Raw genomic sequence first — 21,938 nt, forward strand, 5'->3', positions numbered from 1 at the left:
TAAATGATAATTAATTCTGTAATTTGTGGCTTTTTTTAGGTGCAGGTTATGGAGTTTTAGGGGTTAACAGTGGGAAGTAATTAATTTTAATTAATAAATAATTAATTGTTAAGTAATATTAATTAATTGATAATTAATTATGTTAATTGTGTAAAAATATTTGGGTGCAGATTGTGGGATTATAGGGTTAAAGGGTGAGAATTAATTTATTTTCAATCAATTAATAATTTGTTTATTAATTATTTAATAATTAAATGAGTTTATTGCGTAATAAATTTTTTTAGGTGTGGTTTATGGGGTTTATAGGGTTAAAGGGTGGGAAGTAATTAATTTTAATGAATTAATATTTAGGGCCAAGTTACGATGTTGGACGAGCGTTCGACGAACACTGTAGCGGAAACAGGATCGGCTAACAAGGAGTCGGGAGTCTCACTGGCATCTTTAAGATGCAGCCACCTTCACGACAGTCAAAAAGTGTATGTTTTCAATCAATCAATCAATCAATCATGTTTTCAATTGCAGCTTGTGCTGCAGGGTGCAGCAATAAGCCACTATAGAAAAAATACACTTTCAAAACATGCATGCACCGAGTGGCAGGTACCACAGCGGAACGGGACCGTGCTAGAGACCCAAACTCACTTTCTGCCTGCCTTTTCATGGCGGAGGCAGAAACTGACATCGTAATCCTGACAGCGGAGCCAAGGGTGGCTCTGCTGTGAATTTGGGATTACCATTCCGCCCGCTGCCCCAACGGGCTCCTAGCAGTGTGGAATTCCCCCGCGGGTTTCTCTCCGACATCCTGCAATGTAATAAGCCATGGCCGCTGCAGGTAAGAGCGGTGGGGCCAGGTGAGGGGGGATTTCGAGAGACGGCCATGAATTAAATGAATAATTCATTTTACCCCTTGGTCATCTCTCAAAATCCTCCCTCACCTGGCCCCACCGCCCTACCGCTCTTACCTGCAGCGGCCGCGGCTGAACGTAATACGACGGTCAGATGGAAACCTATGATGTCGGGCGGGAAGCCTCTGGAATGTTGTCGGATGGCTTTGCACCTGACATCATAATGGGCTCATTCGTTTTTCATTAATAATATTTGTGTAATTGATAATTAATTATGTTAATTATGCAATAAAACAACTAGATTTGAGATGTGAGTTGTGGGTTTTGTATGGGTATGAGGTTGGAAGAAAATTAATTGTTTAAGTTCAGTTTTAGGTGCAGGTTTTGAATTTTGTGGGGTTATAGGGTGGGAAGAAACTAAATTAAATGTATGAAATACTTTTTTTGTTAATAAATATTTTCTAAATAAAAGTATTTATTTGTATGAAAATTAATTTTATATTTTATATATAATTATAATAATAGATCCTCGATCCATCCACCATACTGAGAGTTGGGCAGACTGTCAGCTTTCTGCTGGCAGTACCCCGTTGGCTCGATCGAAGGACAGCTTTTTCTGATGGCCTGAACCAGTAGGAACCATTGGAGGAAGAATCTTACACCGCCTTTCCTATTTAGGTTGGACAGTATGAAGGCTGTTTTTTTCTGATAGTGAGGAACAGAAAAAAATGATGAACCCCCAAAACCAGCGACAAAAACCACACCCATTCATCTGCATTTTCTTTTTTCCTGACAATATTTTGACAGCTGTGGACCTCTGTCACACACTTTCGCATGGAATCAGAATTCCAAGTAGAAAACAACCATTGCTCTGTGTGCTCTGCAGAGAGGCCAAGGATTGGATGAGCATGTATTCTGAACCCGTTTATGATGACAAACTGACAGACACCAAGAGAAACTTTCACTGCCTTCTGCCTAAACTCTAGAGCTGTCAATTGTGGCCTTTTATGAACACCCACCCACACTCAATTACACAGATACCTAGAGGTGATGCTTCACGGGAAACACTATACAACAGTAATATTTTGCATGAAAAAACTACACAGCATCCTGGAAAAAGCTGATACTCTTGTAGACCAGGAAATCTTTAGGAACCTGCCCTGTCTAAAAACATGATAGAAGTCGGCCACAAAATTATAATTACATTATCTTCATTGGACTTGTTTTTTAACAAGCCTAGTATTTTTGTTGCGTCTTTAAGAGAGCCTTTGTGTGTGCCTGTGTTTACTTTGTGAACTAAAATGCAGCAACAATATTTTATCATGATCGTAAAGTAAATCAAAAATTGCACAAGTGGTTTAAGTGAATAGTACTGACCCTTTAAGACACGCTAAAAACATGCAAACAGCACACACTTCATAAATTAAAAAGACAAAAATCAGCATATAAAATATAATTGTAAGCAAAGTAAATGACTCTCACTAATTGTCAATGTGAAAAGTCTTCTTGATGTGCATCACCAATAACAAATGGAACATCATAACCATCTTTGAAAAGCCCTGGGCTTGATTCACAGCCCATCCAAGCAAAGGAAAAGCATGAATACGCTTGAAATCAATGACTAAGGGAGCTGATCCAAAGCCCACTCTCTCTATCTTTAGTTTTATTGGATAAAAAAAGTATTATGACATAAGATCTATACAACTAAAACTTTATATAACCAGACTGCAGCACTTCATTTAATTTAGACCCCAGGGCGGGCCAGGTCCTGGGGGGTTTTCAAAATAATGCCCCCCCCCCAGCCCCTGGGGACCTCCACCTCCCTGGGATTTATTCACACAAATGTGGGGTCACATGACCCCCAGCCGCCTCGGGGACTCCCACCTCACAGGGGCTATGTTATAAAGAAAATGTGTGGGGGTGGGTTCCAACCCCCCTCACAGCTCTGCAGACCGCCACCTCCCTGGAGCTTATTTGATGTTGGAGGGGGGCTGTGCATCCCCCTCTGGAGCCCTACCTGGCCCTGGGGACCGCCACCTCCCCCCAGGGCCAGCTCCAGCAATGTCCCAGGTGCCCAGCCCCGTGACTTTGCAGCTTTCTATGGCTTGCTCCCGTCAAGGTATAGCAAACACTACTCTGCTTCATGGAAAACAAACATTGAAAATGCTCTCGCTACCATGAAGCGTAGCAGAAATGGTCTAGGACAGAGGGAGCTGCATGTTTGCAGCTCCCATTGGCCAAAAGCAATGCAGGCTCCTGCAGGAGGCGGTGCACCAGCAGGGACCGCGGGGGCATTGAGGCTCCACCCAAGTTCACCTACGAGAGGCCATGCCCTGGGGGATGGAGCCCCGGGAGCAATATTGGCCCATTACTGGGGCCGTGCAGGCCCCCTCCCCATTTTTTTTTAAAAAGCTGAAGGTCTGGCCTCTGGGGATGGGGTCCTGGGGCCAAAATAGGCCTAAGGAGGGGTCCGTGCGCCCCCCCCCCCCTTTTAAAAGAAAAACATAAATTAAGGTCTGGCCTCGGGGGATGGTTTTTTTTTTTTTAAACCTCTGGCAAGTCACTGGAGGCCATGCCCTCTTCACCACCACTCTCCAAACATGCCTCCTGTCACAGTGGTGGTTGGGGAATTAAATCCCCTTGAATGCTGAGGGTCTTTGGAGGCCAACAAGCGGGATTGATGAGAGGACTTGAAGGCCATGTCCCCTTTCTCCACCACTCTGCAATCGTGCCTCCTGGCGTGCTTCTGGCTGGGGATTAATTCCACTTTAACCCTGACAGCCTCAGCAAACTACTTCCCCCAAACAGTGGTGTGTCAGGAGGCTCGTTTGCAGAGTAGTGGAGAAAGGGGGGTGGCCCCTACCAGTCTCTCAGCAATATGGTTGTGTGGGTCTTACATGTGGTGGCAGGAGAGGTGGTTGGCCCCCAAGGACCCCCAAGAGCCAAGCAGACTTCATTACCCTACTAGTAGTGTGCCAAGAGCTGTGTTTGCAGAGTGTTGAAGAAAGGGGGCATGGCCACTGAACACATCTCAGCAAGCCTACTGTGTGGGACTTACTGGAGTTCACAGGAGGGGTAGTTAGCCCCCAAGATCCTCAGGAGCTAAGGGGGCTTTATCCCCCTACTTGTAGTGCACCAGGAGGCATGTTTGCACAGTGGTGGAGAAAGGGGGCGTGGTCTCTCACAACCTCTCAGCAATCCTGCTGTGTGGGACTTCCTGGACTTAACAAGAAGGTAAGTTGGCACCCAAGGGTATCCTTAAGGGCCAACTACCCCTCCTGTTACCTCCAATAAGTCCCACACAGTGGATTTGCTAATAGGTCTTTGGAGGCCACTACCCTTGTTTCATCACTCTGTGAAAAAGGCTTAGCTTGTGGTGCACTACTGGTTGGAGGATTAAGTTCAATTCACTGAAGAAAAAAAAACGTTATAGGGACGTTATAGTTAGCAAATAGAATTTAAAAACAATGAGAAATTAATTGAAAAAACCAAAGGTTATAGGAACGTTATAGTTAGGGTCAGATTTCACTCGTACAAATCCAGAGAAATTCAGCTGTTATACTTAGCTGAGCTAACTATAACTTACGCACCTGCAATGCACTGCTTATGACCTCACATATTACATCACTCATGACATGGTCAGTGACATCTCAAATAACATCACTGATGACATCATCCACAGAACTACTCACATACCTACTCACACCCCATAATACCTCTTGTATGCCAACTCACACACCCGTACAACCACTGACATACCCATTTCCAGACCTATACCAGTACTAACACACCCACTCAGTCCTCTATGGAGCCACTCACACACCCACTCCCTTACTTGTACACCCACTCACACAACCATTCACTCCCCCATACAGCCACTCATACAACCAGTTACTCACCCACACAGCCAGCCATATAACCACACACTCACGTATACAGCTACTTATACATCCACTTACTTACAAAGTCACACACCTACTCACTCACCCAATCAGCCTCTCAACACAGCTGCTCCCTCACCCATAGAAGCCCTCATATGCTCACTCATACAACCACTTAGATACCCATTCACATATCCATACCAGCACTCACACATTCCTGTACTCATCAATACAGTCACTCACACATGAAGTCACATAGCAAAATACCTACTCAAACAGCCACTCAGTCACCCATACAGACACTTACACACCCAGTCACTTACTCATACAGCGATTCAGGCAACCACTCACTCACCCATACAGTCACTGCACACTGACTTGCCCCTGACAGAGCCACTTACACTGTCACTCACCCACCCATATATCCACTGACACACTCACTCATCAATACAGCCACTCACACAGCATCTCACTCATTCACACAGGTGCTTACACAACAACTTATACACCCATACAGCCATTCACACACCACACCAATACACATAAGGAAAAATACAGTCACACAGCCACTCACATGAAATATATTAAAAGTAGCATCACTCTTTAGCAGTACACCTTGTATAGTACTTTACATTTTGTGGTATCTTAGTATATATGTTTAGCAATCATAAACTCTTACAAAATACTTACACTCACTGGATGGTGTCATCAGTGATGGAATTAGTGATATCATTTGAGATTTCATCAGTGATGTCACTGACCATGTCATGAGTGATGTAATATGTGAGGTCATAAGCAGTGCATTGCGTGGGCATAAGTTATAGTCAGCTCAGCCAATTACACCTGCTGAATTTCTCTGGTTTTATACAAGCTAAATCTGACACTAACTATAATGTCCCAGTAACCTTGTTTTTTTTTAGTGAATATATATATATGATTGAGAAAGGCTGCAAGACAGCTGAAACACGTCTCTGATGGTTCTTTTAACTTGCTGGGTTGAGGAAGGTCCACTGCATTAAAGAGTTTGAATACTTTCAGTCTTCGCGTGCGTGCTCCTCTGTTCAACAGGAAAGTGGATTTTGGATATATATATATATATATAGAGAGATATAGATAGATAGATAGATAGATAGATAGATAGATAGATAGATAGATAGATAGAATATTTTTTTTGAAAGAAACTAGGGTAGAGACGATTAACAGGATAGACCTACTTGTAGCGAAGGGACCTAACAAAACTACACAGGAAGGTCCTGTGAGAATGATAACTAGCTACAATGAAAAGTCAAGCAGTATCCTCAAAATCTTCAATAGGAACTGCCATATCCTGCAAACTGAAAACATCCTTAAGAACAATCTTTCAGCACGCCCATTAGTAACATACAGACGATGTCCGTCATTGGGAGATCATTTGATCCACAGCCATTTCAACTCAATCCCCAGGGTCAAAAATCGAATGAGCGTTGCAGGTTTTTTTCCCTGGAAACGGTGTAAGGCCTGCAAACATAGCAGCAAAACTACCAACTTCCAGGGATGACCAGGGGATCCGAGGCCTGTTAAAATGATCAAGCAGTTCCTCAATTGCAACTCGGAATTCACGGTTTACTGCCTAACATGCCCTTGTCAAAAGCGATACATTGGGAGCACTATCCACCCGACAAAGAAGCGCATCCTTGAGCACATGCGTGCCATTACCAATAAGGATCCAACGTACCTGGTTGCTCGCCATGTTGGAAAATTCCACCAGAGCAATTGGGACCTCCTCAAATTCTGCTTTATAGATCAGGTAGAAAAACATGAGAGAGTAGGAGACCGGGTGCGAAATCTTTGGATTTTGGAGTCGAAATATATCATCGACCTCCAAACCAAGGCTCCGACAGGGCTCAACAATGATGAAGAGATGTGGGTGCACTTAGATTAACTAATAGGAGCCACACCAACCAATTCCATTAGTAACCAAAATACGTAACACTTAAACTTAAGACACCGCACTCACAACAGGCTTGAGTGCCCATTCAGGGCTCAATTATGAATGCCAAGGGGTGATGTTGATATTCAGTATGCAAGCTGATATTAAGTACATACAAACAAAAACAAATAATTTGGTTTTTAGCATAAAATTCTGATATTTTTAGAATGCTAAATTGTTTATAAATGTGTACATATGAATTTTCTTACCCCGCAAAAATTGCAATCGTATTGTTTTTAATTTTGCACATTGCACTAAGCACTTTGGTAATAGCACTTATGTAAATAGCACTTTTAAAGATGACCGCCATGAAATGTACATCGAATGATGCATAAGTCCATCTTTTATGTTTAGTGACAACACGTGATGTATTGCTATTTTAAGTACTTTCTTGAAACATTAAGAAACTGACATTGAGGAAGCCGTAAGGCGAAACGCGTCTGTCAAGGGGGGGGGGGGTCTGCACAATAAAGCATCCAGCTCAAACCTCTTATGTTATGTTAAGAAGGTTTTTAAAGCGCACTTTTACCCAAGGGTGTCTTGGCGCTGAGCACTGTCTAACTGGTATCCCTAGGCATCTATACTTACAGTGTGTGCTCTCCGCTATAGGCTGCAAATGTGCCTTGTTTGTGGAATATATATATATATATATATATATATATACACACACACACACACACACACACACACACACACACACACAAGCATTCCTCGATTCTGGAGCCCCCGACCCTTCAGGGCAGCCTCACGGAAATGGACTCGGAGTAACCCATCAAAACACCATCAAGTGTAGAACAAAGAGTGAGGCCCAATACTGGAAACAAGGCTTTTATTCTGGAATTTAAGCAGCACAGCATGCTTCCATTTACTAACGTTTCGGCGATTGCCTTGTTCACAGCTGGAAGTTAAAACACCTGATTTGCAAAGTGCGTTCATGCGTGTTTTTAAAGTATTAATCACATGACTGTATGCTCAAAAATACACGTCCCACAGTGCATTGTAAATAAATGTCATGTAAGTTCTCATTTTGTTTCACCATTATTGTGGATTCAAAGTTCTTACTTAGCAATAACACTGTTGTTAATGTAGGGTTTTCAATCAGAGCAGTCAGGCGAGTTGGTAATCCTTGCATGTTACTGTCGATTTTTGTTTTGCCTGAAAACAAACCCCATTAACCAGCAAGATCGCAGAAGGATGTAATCCCTCACGAATCCCTTCCAACACGCGCACACTTTTTGCTTCAATGGCTTTCCTTTGTAGGCTGGGCGCGTGAGTGGGTCATGCTCCTCGTTTTGAATACACACAAGCATTCCCCGATTCTGGAGCCCCCGACCCTTCAGGGTGGCCTCACGGAAATGGGCTCTGAGTATATATATACACACACACATGAAAAAGTACAATACTCCCCATCCATCCAAGAAAAATAAAGGGAACAGGCTGCCACTCAATGCAATTCCAATTGTGACCAGTGACTAAGGAGCTGAGTGCTCCTTAACGCGTTGGGCTGTTTTGGTGCTTGTGTATTGAATAAAACAAGCTGGTATTGCATTCATCAGATGGACAGGTATTAAGGGAGAATTGGAATTTTCTGGGTATTTAAGGGGTTCGCTATCCCCCACTGCTAGCTCGTTGTATATATATCCCTGCAAAACCCCATTCCACCCAAAATCTCATACCCACTCTAAACCCCAAAATTCCCTTGCCACCCAAAAAACCATGCCCACCCTAAACCCTACAAATTCCCTTTCCAGCCAAAACCCATACCCACTATAAACCATAAAATTACCTTTTTTTTAATTAACAAATTGTATTCATTTTATGTAGTATTTTCAGTTACAGTACATAAAAAAGATGTTTCCGAAAAAACATTTTCTGCACAGCAGGATTACACATATATCCATGATGATAACATAAATCAAATACACTCTTAACATAACAGAGCCTTGTACCACAATAATAGTCCCAACTCCTTGCATTCTAGTTGAACAGTTGTCATCCTACTATATTACCTCTTCCCATCCTGCTATTATAATAATTATTCTAACCTCCTGGATCAAAATCTAGGCTGTTATATATATTTTTAATAACTCCCTCCCCACCCTTGCTGACGAGCCGGCACAGACCACCAAAGGTTCCAAATAGTAAGGCTATATCAAGGTCCTAGCTAATAAACATTAATAGTATGATTTTCGTCTAGTTAAGTAGGATCTTTATATTCTGGGGATGAAGGTAATTAGATAAGGGAATCATGATCCTGGCATTTGCAATGTCTTGGCTGCGAACAAAGGGGTCCATTTGGATGTAGGGCGGATCGCCACCGCCCGCATAGTCGACCGGGCAGAAAAGGTGCTCAATATGGTGGCGGTGTCTGCATGACACCGCCATCCATATTTGGATGCAGGCGGAGACGTGCCTTTCCGTGGCGGCATCGGCATGCGGGGATTGCTGTCGGGGTCCCGTTGTGGGCCCCCAGGGGAAGGGGGGAAGGGGGTGCACATGGGGGTACCTATGGTGCCCCCCCGCATTGTCAAGGATATGGTGGCAGGCACCTCGCGGTGCCTGTCACCTTGCGTATGATAATGCACACAGTGCATTCCCAGCATTGTGGCGGGCGGTGCTGTGAGCACAGCCCGCCACAATGCAGGGAATGGAGGATGCCACCGCCACGGTGGCATCCTAATTGCAGGTGTGGTACGTCCACACCACCGCGGCTGGTCCCAGCACCGCTAGGGTGGCGGTCGGACTAAAGTCCGCCCACCATCTTAATGGGCCCCATAGTGTCTCCTATTTGGGCAGAACCTAATAATTAGGTATAGTGGTACTTACTAAAGCTTATGAAGTAAGAATTTTGGTAGTTTGAAGATTTCCAGCAATTGATCCTAGCTCATCGATTGGTTCCTTTCTTAGGCCTCTTTTTTCCTCTCTAAGAATAGCTACAGTCTCTGTCTACCCCCATTTTTCCACTTCTTTCTTCCAACTGAGTAGTGTGGAGGCCATAGTGGATTTCTATCTCCTGGTGATGCCTCATTTAGCAAGTAATAAAGCCAGATCTGCGAATCTGGCTTACACCTTGTGTTCCTTACGTCTTTTATATCATCCCAATATAGCTGTCTCTGCTTTTTACCACCCCATATACCCCACGACCTCTTTGAGGACAGTAGTGATTCCGCCCCAGTATTGTGCCAGGCTGGGGCAAGCCCAAAGCATATGCAAAAAATCTGCATCTTGTTCAGGACATTTTGGGCAAAGAGACATGACGGTAGGGAAGATAGCATGTATTTTATGTAAGGTTAGGTATTATCTCTGTGTTATCATCTACTGAATACATTTGAAACGATTGTTGCGGGAGGTTCGTTTCGGTAACTCTAAGATTGATGCCCATTCTTTGTCTGACAGTGGCCTGTCAATGCCCTGTTCCCATTTGGAATGTGCTACAGTAAGTGGAGTGGGTCGATGTGTGCGTATACCCCAATACAGCCAACGTGTTAAGTGGCTACCCGTCCCCATGAGGTACACTAGGTGGACCAATTTGTGAGTGTTTGGTTCTGCCCCGTTGGGTGTCCAATATCTTTTAACATACCGTGACAAACTTGTGTGGGTCATGAATAGCGTCTCCGTGACTCCCCGTTCGCTCACACAATCTGTGTGTGTAAGTAACATTCTGTCCCCAAATAAGTCACCAATTGATGTCACTACAGCCTGTAGCCAGGGTACTAATTTAGGGATAATGAGTGTTCCTAGATTTGTCGAGATTCCCAATAGTGGTATATTTGGCATTTGCAGGGAGGGTACTCTTTTAACTAAATGCCAGCTTCCAGTTTGTGAGTGCAGTTCTGAGGAGTGTTCCTGCAGTGTGTGGAGTTGTTCCACTTGGGGATAACAATTTATGTAATGTGCCTTGAGCCAGCATACGTTCCATATACGCAATTTCCTGCAGATTTCGGCCTGCCAGCTAGTATAAGAGCCATTGCAATTGTGATGCTAGGAAATATGCAAAAAAGTCTGGATCTCCAATTACCCCTGCATCCGACTGAAGTTGTAGTTTTGCTAGGCTTAGGCGTCTGCGGCCCGTGCCCCATATTAAAGTAGTTAATAATGTGTTTGGAGTGGGGAATACTGCCCTCGGGATTACCGCGGAAGCATAACCATTTTAGAAATTGCTAATCGTCCTGCGACCGAGAGGGGCAGTGATGTCCAGAAAGAAGTTTGGGCCCGCAGGGAACGAATCGTTTTATACAGATTGCCTTCTATGAGATCAGTTTTAGTTCTATATATTTGGACCCCTAAGTATTTGAAAGTATTGTGTGCTATTGTTATATCACGATTTCCAAATGGAATAGTTAGGTCTTCCATATTAGTGCAAAAGGGGTAGGCATAGGATTTCTCATAGTTAATTGCTAATCCTGCTATGTGTTAAAATTGTGTACAAAGTTGTTCTGAAGCCTTTTGGTGTAAAGAATAATGTCATCCACGTAGAGTGATATGGTGTGATGGGCGATATTTATAGTTATCCCCATTCCGCTGAGGACGCTCGTAGTTTGTGGGCTAGCGGTTCAAGGGCAAACAATATGGGAGATAGGGGACAGCCCTGTCTCCTGCCCCGTTGAATTTGATATGATTCTGAGATATGTGAACCTGTGCAAACCCGTGCTGTGGGAAGATGGTACAATACTTGGATTCAACAGGTATAGGCTTGTGGGATCCCGAATTTCTGTAGAGCGGCCAGCATACATTACCAGCTTAGTGTATCAAAAGCCTGAGTAATATCTAATGAGATGCATTCTGCCTCTGGGTTCTCTGTGGCACAAGCAAACATAACATTACACAGTCTGCATATGTTCAAAGAAGTGCTGTGCCCTGGGACAAAGCCGCACTGGTCTATATGTACTAGCTTTGGTACGAGGGGCTGCAAATGATTGACTAAAATTGTACTTAATATCTTAAATTCAGTATTTAATGAAGAGAGCGGACAGTATGCGGATAACCGAGAGTGGTCTCTCCCGGGTTTAGGAAGAGAAGTTATTAATGCTTGTGTTGTAGAGAGAGGCAATGCACCTATTTCGAAGGCATCCTTATATAATTTCTGTAGGTGTGTGGCCAATTGTTGCTCATAGGCAGTATAAAACTCTGCTGGGAGGCCATCTAGCCCTGGGGTTTTGTTTTTAGTAAGATCCTTAATTGCATTCTTTATTTCCATAAGTGTTATAGGGTCAGCTAACATGGTCTTATTCTCGTTTGACACCGGAGGGAGTTCTACTGTTTCCAAAAATGCGTTAATTTCCGAGTGGTGAATCTGCGGTGGATCGGTGTGCAGTGCTCTGTAGTGATCATGGAAGGCTTTATTAATATCCATTTGTGTGATGGCTTTAATATGTTGAGGCGAAAAAATTTCCTTTATAGCTACGGGAAGGTTAGCATTTCTAAGGATCCATGCCAGTGATGGTATCTGGTCTATATGATTCTGCATGTGTTTTATATAGATACGATAATCTTTTACACGTAGCTGATCAAGTAATTCCGCATATTTGATGCGTGCCTCCTGGAGATCTGGCTTTGACATGGGGTTATGGGCTGCCTCAGTTTCAAGTGCATGCAGTTTATCTTCAGTGTCTTGCAGGTCTCGGTGGACCTGTTGTCAGGCTCCGGATGAAGTGCTAATAGCTGTGCCCCTTATTACCACCTTAAAAGCCTCCCATTCCAGTCCTATAGGAGATGCTGTGCCAGTATTCTTGGTAAAATAATGGGTTATGGTGGATGCCAGTGTTGCGTGATATGCCCCATCCTCTAGGTGGATGGGATTAAGGTGCCTAGTGGGTGCTGGAGCTGGGACACATCCTCATGTGAACGTGATCTCTAACGTGCTATGATCTGAAATTGTTTTGCCCACATAGGTAGCTCGGGTAGACTGTGTAAGGAGAGACAAACTGCATAATATATAATCAATTTGTGTGTGCAGGTCATGAGTGGCAGAGTAAAATGAGTATTCTCACATTCCCTTATTGTGATTATGCCATACATCTGTTAAGGTCCAACCCTGAGCCCAAATCAGTAATGTTTTAGTTTGGCATATTGATTGGGCCCCCGTTAGGGGTGGGTAAGATCTATCTAAGACTCCATCCGCAACCACATTTGGATAGCCACTTAGTATCTAGCCAACATCTGACCAGTCGGCTAATGCTGCACTAAGTCGGGCATAAAATGGTTCCTGGTCTGAGTTAGGGGCGTATAGACTTCCTAGCACTATTTGGCTCCCATCCAGCATGCCACGGATCAGGACAAATCTGCCCTCTTTTTCAATCCGTTTATCTTGTAGTACGGACGGGACCCCAGATCGTAACCAAATGGCCTCCCCACAAGCAAAAGCAGAATAAGTCATATTATACAATTGCCCTGTCCATTTCTTGTGAAGTTTGGTGGCTTCCAGTGCGGTTAAGTGTTTTTCCTGTAAAAACACTATGGTGCCGATTACGATCCTGGAAAAACCGGGTACGAACCGTCGGTCGGAGCGTTTTCTCCGTCCGACTCGTACCCGGTTGTAAAACTTTACAAACATGCAAGTACGATTCGCACGGAAACACCATTTCCGTACGAATCGTAAAAAACACCTTCCGACGAAAATATACATACGAATGTGATCCGGGAATGCCCCGACGTGATGTCGGGACGCTGTCAGGCAGCGTTTCACGACCCAGGAAGTACGATTCGAACCGACAGCAGTCCGGACGGCAATATTTTTACGGCACCCAAAAAGTGCCGGAAAAGCGAAGTACGCCGCAAAACGACCAGAATAGGGGGCCCGGTACGTGCCGTACCCCCCCCAGCCCCCGTGAGTACGCGCCGTACCCCCCCAGCCCCCGTGAGTACGCGCCGAACCCCCCGTGTATGTACACCCCTGTACGTTCGAGTCGTACCCCCACCTGTGTATGTACACCCCTGTACGTGTCGAACCCCCTGTGTATGTACACCCCTGTACGTGTCGAACCCCCCGTGTATGTACACCCCTGTACGTGTCAAACCCCCCCGTGTATGTACACCCCTGTACGTTCGAGTCGTACCCCCACCCGTGTATGTACACCCCTGTACGTGTCAAACCCCCGTGTATGTACACCCCTGTACGTGTCGAACCCCCCGTGTATGTACACCCCTGTACGTGTCGAACCCCCCGTGTATGTACACCCCTGTACGTGTCGATCCCCCCGTGTATGTACACCCCTGTACGTGTCGAACCCCCCGTGTATGTACACCCCTGTATGTGTCGAATACACGGGGGGTTCGACACGTACAGGGGTGTACATACACGGGTGGGGGAACGACTCGAACGTACAGGGGTGTACATACACGGGTGGGGGTACGACTCGAACGTACAGGGGTGTACATACACGGGGGGTTCGACACGTACAGGGGTGTACATACACGGGTGGGGGTACGACTCGAAGGTACAGGGGTGTACATACACGGGTGGGGGTACGACTCGAACATACAGGGGTGTACATACACGGGGGGGTTCAACACGTACAGGGGTGTACATACACGGGTAGGGGTACGACTCGAACGTACAGGGGTGTAAATACACGGGTGGGGGTACGACTCGAACGTACAGGGGTGTACATACACGGGGGTTCGACACATACAGGGGTGTACATACACGGGGGTTTTACACGTACAGGGGTGTACATACATGGGGGGGTTCGACACGTACAGGGGTGTACATACACGGGTGGGGGTACGACTCGAACGTACAGGGGTGTACATACACGGGGGTACGGCGCGTACTCACGGGGGCTGGGGGGGTGGGTCGGCGCGTATGTGGGCACATGTCTCCATGGTTGCAATGGGAGTTCGGTGCAGACGGTGTTTTTACCATACGGTTGTGACATCGGACGCACGGGATGGTTCGTACTTGCGCGGTCGGACTTCACTTTTCACGTTTGTACGGTAAATCGTCCGGGGAGGTGTCGGACACATTTTCCGACCCGAGGACGTGTGGGGAATTATTCCCAATGCGACTCGTATGGAGTTTTTCCCATGCGAATCGTAATTGGCAGTTTGTACGGCACTTGTACGATTCGTACGGTAAAAAGACCGGATACGAGTCGTACGGGGAATTTTTTTACAGGATCGTAATCGGCACCTATATGTGCTTGTGAGGAGAACTCATTCCCCAAATGTTCCATGTGAGGCATGTATAGAGTTGTGTCGTACCAAATCTAGCCATCAAGATATATGGGGATAAACCAGTCAGTAGTACATTTTCTTTGAAGTCCGACCCGTCAGCACCCCAGCCAAACATCCCAATACACGGTCAAACTGTAAAACTTGGTTCGACCAAACTATAATAACAATACTTAATAATTCAAAACATTTAACATTTGCGTCTGCCTTGGGGGTCATGGCTAAAAGTGACTCTGAAAGCCACTAGTACTCCAAAAGATAACCTCCCTTAAACACAGTAGAGGGGGGAAGGCTAAAATTACCATTGCCACCCAAAAACCCATACCCGCCCCAAACCCTAAAATTATTCTTGCCACCCTAAACCCTAAAATTGCCATTGCCACCCAAAAACCCATACACACCCTAAACCCTAAAATTACCATTGCCACCCAAAAACCCACCAATACGCACCCTAAACCCTAAAATTACCATTGCCACAAAAAACCAATAACCACCCTAAACCCTAAAAACTACCTACCCAAAAAAACGTTCTATATATATATATATGACCAAGACCTTGCAGAGGTCGACATGTGTCTTTTGTGGCATTAAATTTCATTGTACATCCTGATTCCGGAGCGGCTCATTTTTCCTACCTTATCTCAGTAGGATTTTCATTTTTTCATTTGATTATATATATATATATATATATATATATATATATATATATATATATATATATATATATATATATATATATATATATATATATATATAATATTTTTCACTGAAAAAACATAGGTTTCAGGGATGTTTCAGGGATGTTATAGTTAGTTGGACATTTCTCCTGTTATAGTTAGTTCAGCTAACCATTACTCTCACCCCTGCAATGCACTGCTGATGACGTCAGATATTGCATCATTCATGACATGGTCAGTGACATCACTGCTGACATCACTTATGACATCTCAAATGACATCACTAATGACATCATCCAGTGACGGTGTTTTTCTTTAAAGTTTAAATATGTATTATACATATGCCACGGTGTATTGAAGAATGAGCGGGTGTATAAGTGAATGGAGGATTTAGTAGATGCGTGACTGACTGTTTAAGTGAGTGATTAAACGTGTCTTACTGAATGCATTGGGTTATTGATTAAAATGTGTGAATCTCTATATCAGTCTGTCTGTTGTTTTATAAGCTGCTCCATGGGTTGGTCAGTAGCTACATGAGTGTATGAGTCTGTGCATAGATGTTTGAGTGGTTGATTCACTGTGTGTATGGGTTTAAGAGTGCATGTGGAAACAGCTGTATGGGTGGGTAAGTGTGTGTATGGGTGTGTTGGTGAGTGAATGGATGGATGTCTCAATGGTACATGTCTAAGTAACTACATATGTAAAAGGCAGTGTATGTGAAAGTTAAAGTATATAAATGACTATACGTGAGAGTCAGTGAGTGTGAGAGTGGCTGTATGGATGAGTGTGTACTTGTATCATTGTTTGTAGAAGACAGTAAGTATGCATCTGTTTCTGTTTGAATACGTGCTGTGAATGTGTGTATAACTGTACAGATCCATAAATGGAAGTGTGATTGATTCTTTGCATGACTGACTAGGTGTGTGAGTAACTCTGGATGAGTGGCGGTGTGTGAGTGTCTGTATAGGTGTATGAGTGCATATGGTAGTGTTGTATTGATGAGTGACTCTATGTGTGAGTGATTGTATGGGTGAATAAATGCATATGTTTGGAGACCTAGGAATCAGTGAGTGCGTATGTAGTAACTGGTATTGGTGTGTCGATGGTTTCGAAAATGGCAGTCTGAATTTTAGAGTCGGTGTATCAAAGGTTATATTAGGGTGTGAGGAGGTGCATCAGATTTTCATGTGGATGATGTCATCAGTGATGTCATCATTGATGTCATTTGAGATGTCATCAGTGATGCATCAGTGATGTCACTGACCATGTCATGAATGATGTAATATGTGACCTCATCAGTAGGGCATTGCGGTGGCGCAAGTTATAGTTATCTAGCTGAACTAACTATAACGGGGGAATTTCACTGGTTTTGTACGCGAGAAATGTCCAACTAACTATAACGTCCCTGAAACCTATGGTTTTTTGGGTGAATTTCTAAGATTTTTTAAATGCTAATTTCTAACTATAACGTGCCTGAAACCTATGTTTTTTTCTGTGAATTTCAAAGGTTTTTTAATTGCTAATTTGTAAATTTAATATTTACAAAACCTTTCTTTTTTTCTGTAAATTAATTTTATTTTTTTTGTGATATTTTGGAATTGTAATGTCGTTTAATTATTTATTTATTTTTCAAAATTATGTAATGTCTTTTGTGTTCTAAAATATATATATATATATATTTATTTTTTGAGGAAAAAGTGAAGTCGCGCACCCATCGTGTACCCATCTTGGTGGTTGCGTAGATTCAAGCCGCAATATTGCTAGTCGTAAAGGATGCGCGTTTGGTGTGCGATGGATGCGCGGTGTCTGGCCCCGCATAACATCATATGCGTATCGGATCGCGTCGTGTGCGCATTTGGTGTGCGACGGGTGTGCAGTGCCTGGCCCGGCGTAAAGTCATATACGTATGGGATCGCATCATGAGCGCGTTTGGTGTGCAATGGGTGTGCAGTGCCTGGCCCCGCGTAACATCACATACGTATGGGATTGCACCGGCTGCACGACCCCTGCAATTTTTTGGGATGATTTAAAACTATATGTATTTAACTTTAATGTATACATGAGGGCAAGAGATTATCAAAACTAAAAATATTATATGTGTACTTGTACTTGTACTAAACTTATGTTATTGGTAAATATGTTTTTTGCAAATTCGCATCCGGTGCGCTGGTTGCGCTCTGGATGCACGACTGCCATCTGACTTTAAAAGACAGCATTTGATTGGTTCCTAAGGTTTCCCATTCTAACAGTTGAAGGATCTCACCCATTTTAGTCATTCTCTCTGCAGCTTCACAGGAGAGACATCTGTTGTGTTTTTGCAGCTAGTCTGTACATTTTTTGGGTGTTTTTTTAAAAGAGTTGGAAATGGCTTCTTCCAATCCTCATCAAGAACATATTTCTGATGAAGAAGAGATAGAAGAACCACCTCCGCAAATGAGACCACAATCCATCATCTGGAAATTTTTCACCATCCCAGATGGTGAAAAGAGAGTCAACACAAGGAAGGTCAGTTGTACTCTCTGTCCACGGATTTTGTCTAGAGGTAGTGACAAAAAATACTCTTGTGGCACGTCGAGCATGTACAAGCACCTCCAGACAATCCACCCAAGACATTTTGCGCGGGAGCAGTTGCGACGTGCACAACAAAATATGCAACAAGGTGACCAGGGAGCTGGTCCCAGCCCTTCAGGAACGTCAAGTACATCATCTCGAGGGCCGGACATACGCTCAGAGTTTGAAAACTTAAAACAGCTATGTATAAAATGCAACGCCATTCTAAGTTGTGGTGAAAAATCTGTGGATGTTGTTTGTTCTGCAGCAAAGAACCATCGCTCCTCATTTTTTTTTTTTGGAATGATTTTAGAATTCCAAAAGTTAAGACTTTAGCCTTTTGCTTTTTTCGGTTTTCCAAAAACACCCAAAAAAATTACCATATAGTTTAAAAAAAATAAAATAATTTAAAACAAAAAAGAAGAAAAAAAGAGTTCTTTTCAGAACTACATTATCTGGTTTATAAAGAGAAATAACTGCATGCTAATGTCTGCATGATTGCTGGAGTATATGTGTTGAGCATGATTCATTCAAAGAGCACATGGTAATTGTATGAGTGCATGAGTACTGCCTTCATGACTGTACAAGTCAATCTGTAATCCGTGAATTATTTAGGGGTGGGCGGAATTTGCGAAATTAACTTTCGCAAATTATCGCGAAAATTTTAAAAATCTCCGCAAACATGCGGAAAAATCGCGAAGATGCGAAAGTTTTTTTCCCGCTCGTTCGCTGTATTTTCTGCGTGGTCGCGGCTCGCCAACTGACCCATGCAGTTGCTCGCGGGCGCGGCCATCTTGTTTTCACTTGTCTCGCGGTGCATGATCGCGAGAAGAAAGACGTGATCGCGCAACGAATGACATTACTGCGGGCGCGAACTGTCGTGAGACAGCGCGAATGGCTACCAACAATCCAACATCTCGTGGAGAACGCGACCGGATCGGGAAAACTGGTCGCGAACACGGGGATTCAGGTAAGACTACCGCGCGCACGCGAGAATGTATTATTTTACAGCGCGAGCAAGCAAAAAATTCCGGTAAAATGCGGATTGCGGAAATTTTCACATTTTCGCGCTCTCCGCGGAACGCGAAAATGTCAAATTATCTCAATTTCCGCGAGCGGAACGGAATTTTAGCCCAGGCCCAGAATTATTGCATGAGTGGACGGATAATATGTGGGTGATTGCATTAGTATATAAGTGGTAGTTGAGTGATTGAAAGAGTGTGAATGAGCAGTCTCTATGTGGTTAAAGGACTGCATGGATAGTGCACATGTGATTGTAGCTGTGAAGTTATACTGCCTGGGCCATTGCATCAGTACATGGGTAGTGACTGGATGATTAGAGTACTGCAAAGAGACTGCATAGTGAATCTAAAAGTGTGTGGGTATTGACAGAGTGCTTGGATCAGTACATGGTAGTGGATGGGTGATTGGAGGAGTGCATGGAGAGTGACAGTGTGATTGCTGGAGTGCATTGTTAGTACCTGGGAATATGAACGTGTAAATGAGCAGTGTGTAGGTGGTTAGAGGACTGCATGGGTAGTGCACATGTGATTGTAGCACTACATGTATTAGTGTGTGGGTGATTGTATGGGTACATGGGCAGTGACTGGATGATTAGAGTACTGCAAGGAGAGTGTATGGTGAATTTATACGTGCTTGCGTATTGACGGAGTGATTGGATTAGTACATTGTACTGGCTGGGTAACTGGAGGAGTGCACGGGGAGTAACAGTGTGATTGCTGGACTGCAGGAGTACTACCTGGGAAAATGAAGGTGTGAATGAGCAGTGTGTAAGTGGTTAGAGGACTGCATGGGTAGTGCACATGTGATTGTAGCACTGCATGTGTTAGTGTCTGGGTCATTGTATGAGTACATACTTACTGATTGGATGATTAGAGTACTGCAAAGAGAATGTATGGTGAATTCATAAGTACTTGGGTATTGATGGAGTGATTGGATAAGTAAATGGTACTAGCTGGGTGATTGGAGAAGTGCATGGGGAGGGACAAGGGGATTGCTGGAGTGCATGGGTACTACCTACGTAATTGGAGGAGTGCATCAGCAGTATCTAGATAGGTTGGAGGACTGCATGGGTAGTACAGTACACAATTGATTGTAGCAGTGCATGTGTTAGTGCCTGGGTCATCGCATGAGTACATAGGTAGTGACTGGATGATTCCAGTGCTGCAAGGAGAGTGCATATTAAATTTATAAGTGCTTGAGTATTGACGGAATGATTGGATAAATACATGGTGCTAGATGGGTGATTGGAGGACTGCATGGGAAGTGACACGGGGATTCCTGGACTGCGTGGGTAGAACTTGGTTAATTGGATGAGTGACTCAGTAGTATGTAAGTGGTTAGATGTCTGTATGGGTAGTGCTTGGAGTATTATACCTGTGCATGAGTTAGTGGCTAGGTTATTGAATGAGTACATGGGTACTAACTGCATGATTATAGAGCTGCAAGAAGAGTACATGGGGATTTTATAAGTGTTTGTGTTTTGTCGGAGTGATTGGGTAAATACATGGTGCTGGATAGGTGATTGGAAGAGAGCATAGGTACTGACAGGCGGATTGCTGGAGTGCATGGGTACTACCTGGGTAATTGGAGAATTGAATCTGTAGTGAGTAGGTGGTTAGAGAACGGTATGGGTAGTTCACAGGTGATTGTAGCAGTGCATGGGTAGTGCTTGGGTGACTTAATCCTACCTGTTTTGAAGTAGATATAAAACTGGTTGAAACATGTTTTCACTTCCTTTTTTGGTAATGTAAATTTAAGATATTTTACACTTTAGTAGTAGGACCTGTAAAAGAGAAGAAAACAATCCTGTTTTTACATATAATTTTTATAGTTTTAAGAACACAACATTATTTTACAATTACATAACATATTCAGTTTGCCTTTTTTGCTGTCTTAAGATTCTATTGAATTTCACCATACACAGTAATTTCAATTTTGATCATCAGTTGACAGCGGGCAAAAAATATACAATCAATAAGATTGCGAGAAAAAAAACAAATCTGTGTTCAAAATATCTACAACAAAGTCAACTATCTATTTACATTTTCACAAATGAACAGCCTCATTAACATTGTTTATAATATAAAGATCAAATATATCAGCACCTTCTTTTGAACACAATTTTCCAAATGCAATATCAAAGAACAGAATCAATAATTCAAACCGTAATTCTCGACATTTTCCCAATAGGCCGAATGATGTTTCTAAAAACAATTGCATTAGGGATATCCAAGATAAACTTCTGACTTCATATTGACATCTTCCCAATAGGCCGAATGATGTGTCTGAAATCATTTGTAGTGAGAATATCCAAAATATACTCAGTAATTTATGTTGACATCTTCTCAAAAGTTTGGCATCAGAAATATTAGATATGATTTTGGTAATTCATAAGGCAACCAACATTTGAACTCTAAATGTGCATCATCGCAAAATGTTCATCCTTTATTGCATTTTAAATACACAGTATAGTGCCCAGATGTTGAAGTAGGTCCATCGTGGAAAACTAGAACCACTGTTTTAAAAGTTCTTCCTGAAATTGACACTTGACCTGCCACAAACTTTTTTATTTTGGCTTCTAATTTTGTTCCATCTGCTCTACAACGTTGCAGCATTAAAATGATATATTGTCCACATCTTTCTATAAATAATGTTGACAACATTTCCGATTTGCACTGAGTACATTCCATATCTTGATTAGCTAATTTCACTAATTCATTGAAAGACACTGTTTTGCAATCTGGTATTGTCAAATATATGAATCGTTGTGTGTTTACTTTAGTGGTAGATGAAAATGAACAGCTGTCACATGTATGATCCCATC

General features: G+C 43.2%; 1 protein-coding gene across 8 annotated transcripts in view; it reads right to left on the bottom strand.

Moving 5' to 3' along the window:
- LOC146782919 (beta-1,3-galactosyltransferase 5-like) overlaps positions 1–21,938 on the bottom strand; it is a 280,931-nt gene that overhangs the window by 40,161 nt on the left and 218,832 nt on the right. The window contains exon 3 of one of the 8 annotated variants that reach the window (XM_085636887.1): positions 20,803–20,897. The exons of the other annotated variants lie outside the window; for them this stretch is intronic. The gene's annotated coding sequence lies outside the window, so the exon portion shown is untranslated. The remainder of the gene's footprint in view (positions 1–20,802; positions 20,898–21,938) is intronic. 8 annotated transcript variants of the gene reach the window in all.

The sequence above is a fragment of the Triturus cristatus genome, chromosome 12 (assembly GCF_964204655.1).
Source record: "Triturus cristatus chromosome 12, aTriCri1.1, whole genome shotgun sequence".
Taxonomy (NCBI): Eukaryota; Metazoa; Chordata; class Amphibia; order Caudata; family Salamandridae; genus Triturus; species Triturus cristatus.